The 13,836-nt window shown below is 47.9% G+C and overlaps 1 protein-coding gene and 2 long non-coding RNA genes across 3 annotated transcripts in view; 1 reads left to right on the forward strand and 2 right to left on the reverse strand.

The window, feature by feature from the left end:
• LOC101943449 (complement receptor type 1-like) overlaps nt 1-13,836 on the reverse strand; it is a 431,031-nt gene that overhangs the window by 205,215 nt on the left and 211,980 nt on the right. The window lies entirely within an intron of this gene.
• On the reverse strand, nt 6,635-13,790 carry LOC135983351 (uncharacterized). Its single transcript, XR_010600939.1, has 2 exons — nt 13,650-13,790; nt 6,635-6,818 (listed from the first exon to the last, which is right to left on the reverse strand). It is a non-coding gene; the product is annotated as an uncharacterized LOC135983351 (long non-coding RNA).
• On the forward strand, nt 7,911-11,665 carry LOC135983350 (uncharacterized). The gene is made up of 3 exons (XR_010600934.1): nt 7,911-8,053; nt 9,793-9,981; nt 11,486-11,665. It is a non-coding gene; the product is annotated as an uncharacterized LOC135983350 (long non-coding RNA).

Here is a 13,836-nt window from a genome sequence, read left to right on the forward strand (position 1 = left end):
AGAGTTATCACTGGCCCTGAACCACTAAGGGTGGCTCTAAGTCATCTCTACGCAATGAGCTATGTACATAATGAGTTTTGCATAGTTAGATACAAGGTTACGATTTTCACAAATGAATCCTAGGGAGTGTTTGAATCTCTGCCTTTCCTTCATGTTTCACAATACTTAAGACAATAGCCAGCCCTCAAGCAAGGTACCTGGAAATGAGTTTTCCTGAGATTCCCCCCATTCAAACCTGTCATTTTCTGGATCGGACTACAACAAACCACACTGCCTGAAATAAAACATTCTTCCATGGTAACAGATGCTTTGCAGACCACAACTTACTGACATACACACACACACAAAAACAGGAAACTGTCCCCGCCTATATGAGCTCAAACAGACTCAGTCCCTGATGGTTGAAAGTTTCTCTGCAAGGTGTCATGTGTCTGGTTCAGAAAGCGATGCAATATTCTCAAACTCAGTTTCTCAGAACTGGCACAACAGGAAGTATGAACTCATTTGTTATCAGCATTGAAACATGATGCTTAGTGTATTACAAATGGGAAATAGCTTATCTATGCATTTCTAATGGCTTATTTTTACTTGAAGCTCTAGCTAGTCCCTGCTATATTTCATCATAAAACTACCCTGGGGATGTTAAAATGGCAACATTAATTCCAGTAACTCTTGTGTAGTTCTAGGGGAAGTTTCAATTTGCAAAACACAAAACCCACAGCTGGTAGTCCCAGCAGTAACCAGGGGCTGAATGGGCCATGGACATGGAGCTCCCATCTCATCGAAGGTAGTCCCTACAGGGCAGGATTTAGGACATGTTCCCAGGGGCAGCACAGGGAAGCTTACAGTGCTGCTACCCTTGCTGTACTTGTGCTGAGAATAAAGAACTTCCCTCTCCAGGGCTGGCCATGTAACATTTCAATAGCAATGAACAGGTCACTTCCTTCCCCATCTATTCTGTTCCAGCCTGCTTCTGAACCTTGACCCAGCGGTTAGATGCCACTGTGATGTATGCTGAATAAATACCTGAGAGATATGAAAGCTCTTTGGGGCTGGGACAGATTCTGGATTTACATTATGTACAACACTGAGCAAACAGCTGACAGATTTTTTTGAAAAAAAAATCCACCTTGCTGCCATCCTTAACCCTGAGTTTGGTTAATTAGTGATGTTTATACTACCAATATTCAGCCCAGGTCATACAAGCATACATCAATGTCAAACACATTCAGTATATTCCCTTGATATCACAGATAGCAGCGAATCATCAATCAGGAAAGGTAACAGTGACAACTTTGATCAGAAACAGCAAAGTGAAATGAGCTAGAGATTGATCCCTCTATTTAACCACATTTACTTCTTACACTTCAGAGGCGTAGAAAAATTAGCACATGGGGCTGCTTGTGGAGTGAAGTATTACTCAATCTGAGTAAGGGTGACAGGATTGGACCCAGAAGAGTGGGGTAGGTAGTGCACAAAATGATTGGCAAAGAGTGGCCTCTAGTGGTAGATGGGCACATAGAAAAGATCACATTGCCTACCTTCATCCAGGACAGCACAGGAAAGCAGCCGTGATGAGAAGTCAGAGGCAACGGGTCAAAATCAACTCACTCTCTGCAATTAGAGAGACTGCCTGGGTGCGCGGGCGTGTTGCGATGGGATGCTGCAGAGGACAGGTGAGACAAGCAGCCAGAACCCCCCCGAGCACAGCTAACAGCCAGAGATGCAGCTTGGATGTGCTGAGTCAGTAACTTCTGGGCTGCGCTCCTAGGATCCCCGGGGTGGATTTAAATTGCTTCCCGCTCCCTGACACCACTAGCTCTCCCAAGAGCAAGTCACCCCTGCCCCGCTCTGAGCTCAGTAGTGCTCCCAGGTCCGAGGAGACAGATTCCCCCACCCGCAAAGGCTGAGGCTGCCGGTTATTTCTCTGCTGTTCCAAGTGTTTTCTCCCCCCCCCCGTCTCCAGCCACGGACAGGAGACACCCGCAGCCCCCCGCCCTGGCCATTAACACTCTCACCAGCGGGGCAGAGTTTAGCCTCCCAGGCAGAAGCGCTCCCGGGGGCTCGAGGCTCGCAGAGGGGCGGGACCCGCGACCCGCCCCAGGTGCCGGGCTGGGGCAGCGGGGACCTGTCGCTGCCGCGGCGTCTGACTCAGCAACTGGCCCCGGCATCTGCCGCCAGGTGAGCCAGCGGGGGCGGGGCCAGCAGCGGGGGCGGGGTCTGAAGGCTGCTGGGCGGGGCCTGTGTCCCTGCCGGGCGCTCGGGCGCTGTCCGGGCAACAGGTGCTGCCTGAGCCGGGGGGCTGCGGGTTCATTCACTAACATGAGCATAATTATCCGTTTCCCTTTGCGTTTGCAGGGGTGGCGGGCCGGGAGAGGTGCGCTACACGTCTGCAGGGCTGACCCTGCAGCTATCCCCTCACTGGAGCTTACACCATCCATAGAGGCACTGGGATAACGCCCGTTGCAGCTGCAGATATGGATTTATCCGCCCAGGCTCCGGAGCGAGAGAAAGGTTTATCCCCATGTTCGAGAGGAGGAACTGGAGCCCCAGAAAGGGTAGGACCTGGATGCACAAAAGGAGTTAGGCATTGCGATGCTGAGCACCTGGAAACGTTCAGGCCCGTTGAAAATCGCTGTGATCCACAAAGCCCGAGTTAGGCACCTCAGGTTCTATCAAAGGAATAGAGGGCGACAGGCACCTTAGCCTGCGATCCACCAAAGCCGGCCCGCAAAGCCGGGAGCCACCTCAGCTGGCCAATGGGCGATGTTGAGGAGACACGGCTCTTCAGCCCCCCGAGATAGGCAGCTAGCTTCGGGACTCCTCCTCTGGAGTCAGGCAACTTCACTTTCTTACCGGAATGAGATCGGTGCCTGCCTCACTCTGTGTAAAATGGCTGGAGGTGGCATTAGCGGCACCCACCTGATAACATTTAGCCCCATAGTGAGCTCCTGCGATGTGGGGAGACCCAGGTTCAATTCCCCAATCAGGCACAGGGGGTGAAAGGATTTGAACACAGGTCTCCTACGTCTCTCAGCAAAGTGCTGTAACCACTGACTAGGAGATATTCTGATGGGGGCTCCCTCAGTCTATCCACTTGACGTTGCTGCACTGCAGGGAAACAATAATGAAAGTGACTGGAGCTAGTATCTCTCACCACCCAGCTGACCATCTGCTCCACCCGACTACAGAGTCTCTCTGGCTCTATGACTATTGAAGTACGTACCTAGAGTGGAAAACGGAGCTAAAAGTGATAAGGGGGCACTGGCACCACCACCTTCTCCTCCTTCTGAGGGTTAGGCGGAATGGGTTTGGGCATCACAAAGATGCTGAAACCACGACTTAGGCATGTACAGCAGGGCCTCGGGCACCTAACTCCTTTTGTGCATTCTGGCCCATGTGACTTACCCGAGGCTGTACAAAGAATCTGTGGGAGAGACAAAACCAGCTGAAAACAGAACCCACATAGCTTCTGACTCTCAGGGTACATCTACACTACAGGGGGGAGTCGATTTAAGATACGCAAATTCAGCTACGTGAATAGCGTAGCTGAATTTGACGTATCGCAGCCGACTTACTCCGTTGTGAGGACGGCGGCAAAATCGACTTCTGCGGCTTTCTGTCGGCAGCGCTTACTACCACCTCCGCTGGTGGAGTAAGAGCGTCAATTCGGGGATCAATTGTCGCGTCCCGACGGGACGTGATAAATCGATCCCCGAGAGGTCGATTTCTACCCGCCGATTCAGGGGGGTAGTATAGACCTAGCCTCAGTCCTGTGCTTTAAGCACACGAGCTTTCTTCACCCCCTTCCTTTTGCCAGCTTTTCCTGTGGAACCTGCATGGGAAGGTTTCATCTGTGACAGAAAGTGGGGGTATTTTGTAACTACTTAAATACCCCAAAGGAGCAGCACCTTACTCAAGGGAAATGACCCAAAACCTTTTTTTACAATCTCTGCCTATCCCTCTCCTTAAATTTGTATCTATGGCCTTTCACATAAAAATACATATTCCAAAGCAACCATATAAAAGAGATACTTGGACCATAATGGCCTTAGTTTATTGACCACTGGGGCAGACTGCAAGGCTCTTTTCCCCTATCTAGAAAATGGTTTGGGACTGTTTTCAAAGTTCCAATCTTCATTTGTTTTTGCCACTGCATAGCAAAGAAACACCTGGAAGCAGGAGAGAAATTTATCTTAGTTCACTGAACTCCTCCTAGCTGCAGTCTAGTGCACAGGACCAAAATTTAGTTGTTTAAAACAAATACACGGATGGGCCCCTGGTCTGCCCCATTATGTGGGGAGCCCTGTTGGGAGCAGGGATATTGTGTGAGGGCCAGGGGAATAGGTGGGGATGCGGAGGGAACCAGGGTGGGGAGCATGTATATTCCTTCTTTGATGTCTCCTCTGCTCTAGGGGGAGAGCTGCCTCTGTCTGACAAATCCTGTGTTATGAATGCCAGGATCTTCTGCAGAAGTAGCTCTGTGGCATCGCGCCTGGCCAGTTCTACACCCTAACGGGAAGTGAGGGTGGGGGAAGGACTGCAGCTGTAATTTACGCCATTAGCAGTGATCTCAGCTCTGAGCAGTGGGGTCTCCTTCCTCTGACAGCGATCCCGCGGGAATCAGGCTAAACAGAACTGAGTCAACTTCTGACACGTTACGAAAATCCCTCCACACTAGTAAAGATACTTATCTGCAAGAGGAAAGGAGAGAACTTTTCTGTTCTGTAACCAGCTAGCGATTAGATGAGGGCACAGGGCTAGATCTCAACATCACTTTTAAATAGTTAATGAGACAGTTTCTATTAACAGGTATGGAAAAATTATATCAGGAGGCTGGAATCTTTATTCAGTATCCCTTTTATTTAAGAAAAAGGCCTATTCCAAATAAGACATTGTAAATAACACATATCTTCAATTATAATTTCTTCATTAGTGGATGTGACAGGATTGGGACTCACCACCTGGCGCCCCCTGATGGATGTCTCCGGGAATTAGCTCTGTCCAGTGGAGCGCCCCCTCCTGGTGGTATCCCGTCCATCATCTCGCCCTCGGTTGGCGTCTGGACCCGCATTGCTCACAATTCTAGGTGTCCTCTTCCAGACCACTGCCCTCCGGCAGTGCCCCTTAGTCCATCCACACCCCCTTCCGAGGGGCGGCAGGGTTTCATAAGCAGTCTCTCTACGCCCCAGCCACCATGTCCAACCACACACCCTAAAGTCTAATCCCTCTTATCAGGGATCTGGCGTAGTCTTTGATGGCCACTCCCTACGGCCGATGGCTGGGTGTACTGCAAAGGGGGGAGCCCAGGCCCACCCACTACTCTGGAACCCAACCCAGGGAACCTGTAGTGGCAGCCGTCCTGCCCTCCTTCTCTCCCTCAGTCTGTCCACGTCCCTGGGCCGATTCGCCTTCAGCCCCTCGCACCTGCTAGGCCCTTCCCCTAAGGGCCTGCAGCCTGACAGACACCAGGCTGGAGTTACCTTCTGCTCCCCTGGGCCTGCCCAGCACGGCGGTGTCCCAGGTGCTAGTCTCCCAGCTCTGGAGACAGACCTTCCCCTCTGGAAGGCCTGGGACAGACACCCTACTGCACTTCTGGGCAGCCCTTATATAGGGCCAAGCTGAGCCCTGATTGGCTGTCCCCAATCTCGTCCCTGATTGGCCCTCAGTAAGCCCTTTCCTGATTGGCTGCCAGACTGCGCAGCCTCTCTGGCCTACTCTAGTCCCCTCTCACATGGGAGTGGGGCACTAGCCCCGCCACAGTGGAAAAGATTTCTTCTTATTGCTAAATAAAACTCAATGCAGCTTGCGGTCACAAAAAAGGTGCAAATAACATTTTAAATCTGTCATCTGTCTTAGAAGATTTAAAAAGTGTTTGATTAGAAACACCCCCTCTCAGCAGCCGTGTGAGACATTTCCTGAACATAAAAAAGCTTATTTTAAGATCTACAAAGACAGTTTTTGACAACTAACATATAAAGATAATGTAGGCACTAAACTACTGGAGAACTTCTCAGGAGGATACTTTCTTATAAGAAGTAAGCAGTAAAGATCGAAAGTGTTAGTGGACTGCAAGGAAACAAATGTGAAAGCCAAGATTGATAGCCAAGATGGCCAGAGATACAACCCCATGCTCTGAGTGTCCCTAGTTTCGGATTGCCAGAAGCTGGGACTGGCTGACAGGGGATGATGGGTCACTCGATAACTGCCCTGTTCTGCTCATTCCCTTTGAAGCACCTGGCTAGATGGACCATTGGTCTGACCCAGGATGGATGTTTTTATGAAGAATCTACAACATTCCACCTAGTGTGTGGCATCTTTACATTTGTGTTTAAAGAGTAATACGCACTCCATGATGGGAGCTTGTAAGTAGGGATCTGAAGAGGCTCTCTTGCTGTCTGCAGTTACAGCCACAACTCACAATCCAAACCATGCCCCGGATGGTGACTACGTTCTTTAAGGGGAAACGTTTAGCACTATGGAGAGACCAAATAAGCAACCAGCTGCATGTTCAGAAGAGCAAGTAATTTTGATGCTACCAACAGCCTTGCTTGCTTTAGAAGCCATTTTCAAGGGCAAGAGCAATGATCTCTCCGGTCTTTCTGCTTTACTCAAATGCGGTGGATTCCTGCTACAAGTCCAGCTCAACAGAGGAAAGAAGTTGTAGCAAAAGTAACAGCAGTTACCTGAGAGGGGTCTATTTTCACTACAGAAATTTCAGTACAAATGTAGGACATTTATCTGCTAACTTTCCCATGATTTTCTTCCAATGTCTGTTAATGTGTAAACCAGTCATCAGCCAGCATCAGTCATGTATCCTGCAAAAGGAAGACAAACAATTAAAATCAAAATAGTTCTATACTTCAGTCTTACACACATCTTTCTTTAGACTGCAAAGTATTCATTTAGACTAAAGTTTTCATTGGTTGGATTTTCAGTATTGTCAGGAACAAATACTAGTTCTTGTATTATGTGTAACTGCATAGAACAGAAACATTTTAACTCATTTCAGGTTAAAGCAGATGTTATAGCATATTTTTCTTAGTAGCAAAACCTTAGAAAAAGCAGGAGAAAACATGCATTGTGGATGTCACAGGCTAGGGTTAATTTGTCAGCAGAGGTAGTAACTGCAAGGGGCAAACAACAAAAAAGTGACTGATGACGAGTGTTGATAATTACACAAGCTAACTAACGGAGAACTGGGCTATCCGTGAATCTGCTCTTCTCCCCACCATAAAACAAAGCTGAGCTCGAACATTCCTCTAGAAGTTCCGCTCTGCACCAGGAATGGCACCTACGTAGATTTACATAAACAACATTTTTATAGCAGGATATTAGTTTCTTCAGTATCTAGTCACATTGAATATTCTTATTTAACATGGACCATGTGAATGCTGTGTAAAATACTGCATAGTCCTTATGAAGTGCACATGAACTTCTTTGTGATATATACTAAACACAATTAAGCTCTTCATGATATATACTAAACTCAATTAAGCAATTACTTTAGTTCACATACCTGTTTTAAAGCACCATATACTGTAACTACACACTCAGAGCGCCATATCATCCATCTGAGGAACTAGCGCATGCAATGCTGCCTCCTTATAGATGAAATCTTGTATTTTGCTTACAAACTTTCTGGTTTTATATATTTATGTTTCACCTAAAGAACAACATACGATTTTCTCCTTTATTCTTAATAGGGGACTATGGAAGGCTACTGGGAGCACATCACACCTGACCTCTGCTCTCCACACTGGCTCAAAAGTAGCAGAAGCTTGACTTGAAAAGCTGGGGGGCTGAGGTTTGGGCAGGGAGGATGCGCTAAGGAGTCCAAGGCTCAGAGGGTTAGTCTACAGGGGTAAAGGGCTTCTAGCATGGCCGTGGTGGGCCCTTGTCCCCCATGATACTAGTCGCACAGAGGGCTTCCCTGTAGGCACAGAAGTGACATACAGGTGCCGTGATGGCTTTGTTAAAATCCCTGGAAAGTCAGACACTGTCATTTGCCTTTCAAACTCAGAATGGTCAACCATTGGAGAGTTTTGTAATGGTAAGTATTTTATTTTCTCTGGAACAAATTTGCTCAGGCCACCCTTCGCTGATGGAAATGTTAGACTTTCCCACACTGAATAGGTCTACTCAAAACTAGCTTTAATAACTAGTTTCAAGTTCTTGCTGGATCAGTGACAATATACAATTAACCTGCTTATTCAAGGATCTTGTTGCAAAGCAATCTGGGAACATCGGTGAGTGAGAGGATTTGTGCTTGATTCAGGAAGGTGTAGTTTAGATGGACAGGAATGGGAAGTAATTTTCTATTTGAGTTTTGACTGCCCAGAATTAGGTGGGGATGCTTTCATCCTTGAGATGCACATACAGTTTTGCTACATCACGAGGCAAATATGAAATAAAGCGGTTTTGAAAATGATTTACCTGAATAGTACCACTTATATTACAAAATTGCATAAACGTCCTGGCCAATGGGAGCTGGGGGTGCAATGCCTGCGGGAGAGAGTCGCGCGGAGCCAATTGCGCACCTCCGCTTAGGAGCTGGACCTGCTGCTGGCCGCTTCCAGGGCGCAGAACGGTTCGCGGTGCCAGGACAGGCAGGAAGCCTGCCTTAGCACCCCTGCTGCACTGCTGACAGGGAGCCGCCTCAGTGCCCCAATCCCCTGCCAGGCATGAGCAGCTGAGAGGAGGATGATTTTGTTCAATCAGTGGTGACTGAGACTTGGAGAAGGAAAGATCTGCGAGGGAACACAAGCTCTGTTTTTGCCATGTGCAGTTTAAGCTACTGGCAGGGAATCCAAACAGGAGTTTTGTGAGTTGTCAATATAACGATCGGATCCAAAGCGGTCAGAGCAGATAGGATCCCAAACACAGGGTGCATAAGGAAAAGAGGGTGGGCCAAGGAGAGAATCCTGGCAGAGTCTCGCTGATGGGGCGGGGATGGGGGAGAGTTGGAGGATCCACCAAACTGAAAGTACGAGATGGAAGAGTCAGGAGAAAAACCGTGAGAGGATGGAGTGACAAAAGCCAGTAGATGATGGGATTAAAAGAAATAGAAATGTTTGATGGTGTCCAAGGCACTAAGAGGTCAAGGAGAATGGGGTGAGGTAGACGCCTTGGGAATTGTGTGAGACTTCAATAAAGTGGAGAGGATGAATACAGACTACAGAGGGACACAAGGTTAGAGTTGAAGAAGACAACCGTGCCGTGGTTGTAAACAGAATGTTCAGTTAGAATTGGAGATGAGGAGCAGCGAGAAAATCTGTCTCTCTCTTTCTACATGCTTTAATCTACTAATTCCTTTCTCTCTCTTAGCTCCTTCCTTTTCTTTTTTACTCCTTAGTTCATACCACCCGCTACTGGGAGCAGCACCCAGTTAACTTTGTCCAAGTTGCTTGCCTCTCTTCCTTAAAAATAATTTTTTTAAAAATCTCCCTTCCCCTACATATTTTGTAAAGTGTCCTGCTCTAATGTTCATAAGCAGTTCTGTGGCTGCCTCTAAATAGGGTTACCAGATAGCAACCGTGAAAAAACGGTACAGGGGATGGGAGGGTAATAGGCACCTATATAAGAAAAAGTCCCAAAAAAGAGGACTGTCCCTTTAAAAATGGGACATCTGGTCATCCTACCTCTAAATCATAAACTTTTGGGGCAAGGTACCTGTTTGGTACCCTTCACTTACGTTGCAGAGCTGTGTTTCTGTTTTTTTAAATATATGTGTGCATGTTTATATATAAATTGAAAGCTAAAAGTACAATTTTTATGCCTACGTATTGCTAGGTGGCTGTGGTGCCATACCAAGATTGAAATCTGCTGTCTTAAGTAAGGAAGATGAGAGGAGGAATTACTGTCCTCCTGGGACCACTGTGAGTTATGTCTGTCGTCCAGGATATGAGAGCACTGAACTGAGACCTGTCATTACTTGTCTTGAGAATTCAACATGGTCAGAAGCCCCTGAGTTCTGTAGAGGTGGGTGTCTTTTTTTTGTCACTTTTCTCTCTCCATTGAGCGAGTGGCCCTCTGTGAGCAGATAGGAGTGTTTTGTGTTAAGCAGCTGGTTCACATTTCAGCACCGGCTTGTCCATGTTAGTTTGAAAACCCTTTTTGTCAGGTTTTGATTTGAAATTTGAATTCAGCTTTAAATGTAGAGAGAAAGCAAAGTGAGTACCATTGAACGTTAGACAGCGCTTGCATTTTGTTTTGCATTAAGCTTTTCATTGTGTTTGTTGTGCTTCCCAGCAGCGATAGGAAATCACAAACAATGCAGTAAAGTTAATATCATACTGTGGTAAATATTTATTTAAAAATGGTGAGAATAATCGTATTTTTGTTGTTGTTAAAATTCACACATTTAAAAATTCTAGCCTCAGAGACTACTCATTCAGCAAACAGTTCAACCAAACTGACTCACCATATTAAAAAATAAATACAATATTTAAGAACTATATGTATGGCAAAGTTGTTCAAATATCAAAATACATAACAAAACTTCAATGACGAATGGCCTGCATTGTGAAGAATACTATAAGTGTTGGCAAAGCTCCCTGTATTGAGTCTGTGTCTGTTGTATTCCGTGCAAAACCTACATTAATACAGGGTGAGAGGAAGGAGCCAACTGAGTGATCACCCATAACCGCAGCTCCTTGCATGTATGTGTTATATTCTATTTGACAAACCTAGGCTATATCTTAATACTGATGTGAATTTCTTACGCAGTCTTAGACTCAAGTAGTCTGGCATGCCTGCTTAGGAAAATACTTGATGTATATAATAGGCCATACATTTTTATGTGCAAAAATCCTTGTCCCCATCAAGGACAGAGATGTTTTCCCAATATAATCATTAGTGCTATTTGTAGCTTTCTCTGTGGCTCCCTGAATGCAGCATGTCTCTTCTGTTTGGAATGTCTACATGGTGAATGGCTGATGGTGTGTGCTGTCTGGTAATAAGTGCCTGGCACCAGAGGAAGCATCACAAATAACTCCCTGTACCAGGTAGGAGGAGTCTCTGCCATTGAAGTTGACAAAGTGATAGAATTCAACACTTAATATGGACAATAAGTATATCTACAGTTAAGTAGGAAAAAAAAAACCCAGAGAGGAGAGTGAACTAACTGCACTGCTAGTCTGCCATTGCCATAGTCCAGGGATAGCCAGACTTACTGACCCTTCGATCGGCATACAACAATCTTCAGAAGTTGAAGAGCTGGAGCAGGAGGCACCTGCTGGGGCTTGGGGCTTCAGCCCCACTCCTGCTGAAGCCCTGAAACCTGCCTCCCTGCTGGGCAGAAGCCCCCAGCCCACCACCCTGCTCCACGGCAGAGGTCCCAACCTCCCCCACCCCCAAGTCTGGTGAGCTGCACTTTCACTGTAAAAGGGCTACAGTTTGGCCACCCCGGCCATAGTCTCTTCTAAGTCTGTTAGAGTTTGTTGCATCAACATAACACGCTAACATTGATCTTGTTCTGTGCTAGGGAAATCGTGTGGTGTTCCAAAAGGACCAGAGCATGGCAGAGCTGTTGATATAACAAATGACCGGTATGGTGCAAGAGTAAACATCATTTGTGATGAAGGGTGAGTGCTGGGGAACCGGTGCTGATTAATTCACAGAGCTTAGTTTGGTGAACAGTGGAAAATTAATAATAGAAATTCCGATCTAATTTAAAAACCTAATCTGAGGCACGACTGAGCCTTGGCAGGGCCCCACACAGACTTATCAGAAAAACATAAGAACATACTCTTATTTTAACAGGAGAGAGATTTATTTTAAATAATTTCACACAGCCGCCTTCCTTGAAAAGGATCCTGACATGCCTTAGATGCTACAGGGACCTGCCAGAGGCAAGGTGAGCCCCGTTGTGGGGGGTTCCTCAGTTTTTAATAATAATATATGGAGACATACATATCATCTAGAGCTGGAAGGGACCTTGAAAGGTCATTGAGTCCAGCCCCCTCCCTTCACTAGCAGGACCACGTACTGATTTTTGCCCCAGACCCCTAAGTGTCCCCCTCAAGGATTGAACTCACAACCCTGGGTTTAGCAGGCTAATGCTCAAACCACTGAGCTATCCCTATCTCTTTTTAGTAGTCTATGAGAACAGACAAGCTTCCCACAGCCAGGGGTTTAAACTAGCGACATCTTCACTGCTGTGCTAGGTCAAGTTATCCAAACAGGAATTAGCCGAGTGGGAGCGACCACGCTGCACAATAACGGTGGAGGTGCAGAGATTGGTTGGATTAACAGCACAGAGTAACTGAGTCCCCACTGCATGACGAGCTCCAGCCTAAGCAACTCTCAAGCTCCCACCCACACTCCAAGTGGGCCAGCTAGTGACCAACTGGAGCTGGAGAAATTCGTCCTTAAACAAAAGCTTCTTTTGACCACCATGAATCCTGTGTTCAGAGCTAGAATGGATATTTCTCCCCCTCACAATCACCAGTTTTATTTGGGGTTTTTGTCCGGGGTGCCTGGGATTGTTTTCAGCATAGACACAGTAGAAAAAGGAATTCTGCAAAAGGAAAGATCAGTTCACGCATCTGACTGTTCTGAAAATCATATAAACAGCCAGGCCACTAACAGAAAAATATCAGATGCCGTAAGATGACTAGAGTGACTTTTACAGGGTTAGTATCTGACAAAACAGGCTAAAAGAAAAGAGGCCCAATCCCAGATTTGCTCTTTCTCTCTCCCACAAATATGTCAAAGCTCTGCCTCCTAACACACAAGTGAAAGTACCACTGAACAACATCGCTAAGCCAAACAGGAAAAAATGTAACTAATTTTACTCATTTCATTTTCCTTAATATTTCTGAGACTGCACAGTGCGAGATGTCCACATGCATGAGGTGTACTGCCCTTGTAGCCACACCATCAATTAACTCTTTGAACCTAAACAATCTATTTCTGAACACAACAGTGAGGATTATAGTTCAGTTTTAGAGATGGATAATGTTTGGCCTAATCAACATGCCTGGAGTGCCATTCACAAAAGGGGATCCCCTGACACGTAGCCAGCTCACTAGAATCAAGTGTGAACAAGCTCTGGTCTCCCCCAATCTCAAAAGTCCTCCTCTGACCCCACCTACCCTTCAACTATTGCCCCATATCCCTTCCCTTAACATCAGTGAACATGATGTTGTGAAGGTCAAAAGTATAACTAAGCTCAAAAGAGAACTAGTTAAGTTCAGGGAGGGCAGATCCATCAATGGCTATTAGCCAAGATGGTCAGGGGCGCAACCACATGCTCCGGGTGTCCTTAAACCTCTGCCTGCCAGGCACTGGACGACAGGGGATGGGTCACTCTATAATGGCCCTGTTCTGTCTTCTGCAACGGAAACACAGCGGGTCTCTGGCAGCGGAAACACCCGCCCCGACGGGCCGTGGGGCCAAGCCCGCTGCCCTGCCCGCTCACACCTGTCCCCCGGCCCGGGCTGTCCCGCGGCCGCTCAATCCCCAGGGCCCCGACTGGCCGGGCCGAGCCCCTGCGCCCGCAGCCAGTGGGGCGGTGCCGCCTCGGGCGGGGCTCGCTGCCCCCAGCTCCACACCCCGCGCAGCCAGTGCGGGGCAGCCGCAGGTCCCCGCGCGCCGGCCCCGCGCAGCCCGGGGCACCGCCCGCTGCTGGGGCCGCCGCGACTCACCGCGAGCCCCGGGCAGGGGCAGCAGCAGCAGCAGCGTCAGGAGCCCCCGGGCGCCGGGCCGGCAGCGCGGAGCCGAGACCATGGCGGGGCCGGCAGCGGAGTCTCCGGGGCGCGACCGCTCGCTCCGGTTCTGCCGGCACCGTCGGGCCTGGAGCTCTGGGACAGCGAGGGAAGGGGGCGGGGAGCA

The sequence above is a fragment of the Chrysemys picta genome, chromosome 4 (genome assembly GCF_011386835.1).
Source record: "Chrysemys picta bellii isolate R12L10 chromosome 4, ASM1138683v2, whole genome shotgun sequence".
In the NCBI taxonomy this organism is placed as follows: domain Eukaryota; kingdom Metazoa; phylum Chordata; order Testudines; family Emydidae; genus Chrysemys; species Chrysemys picta.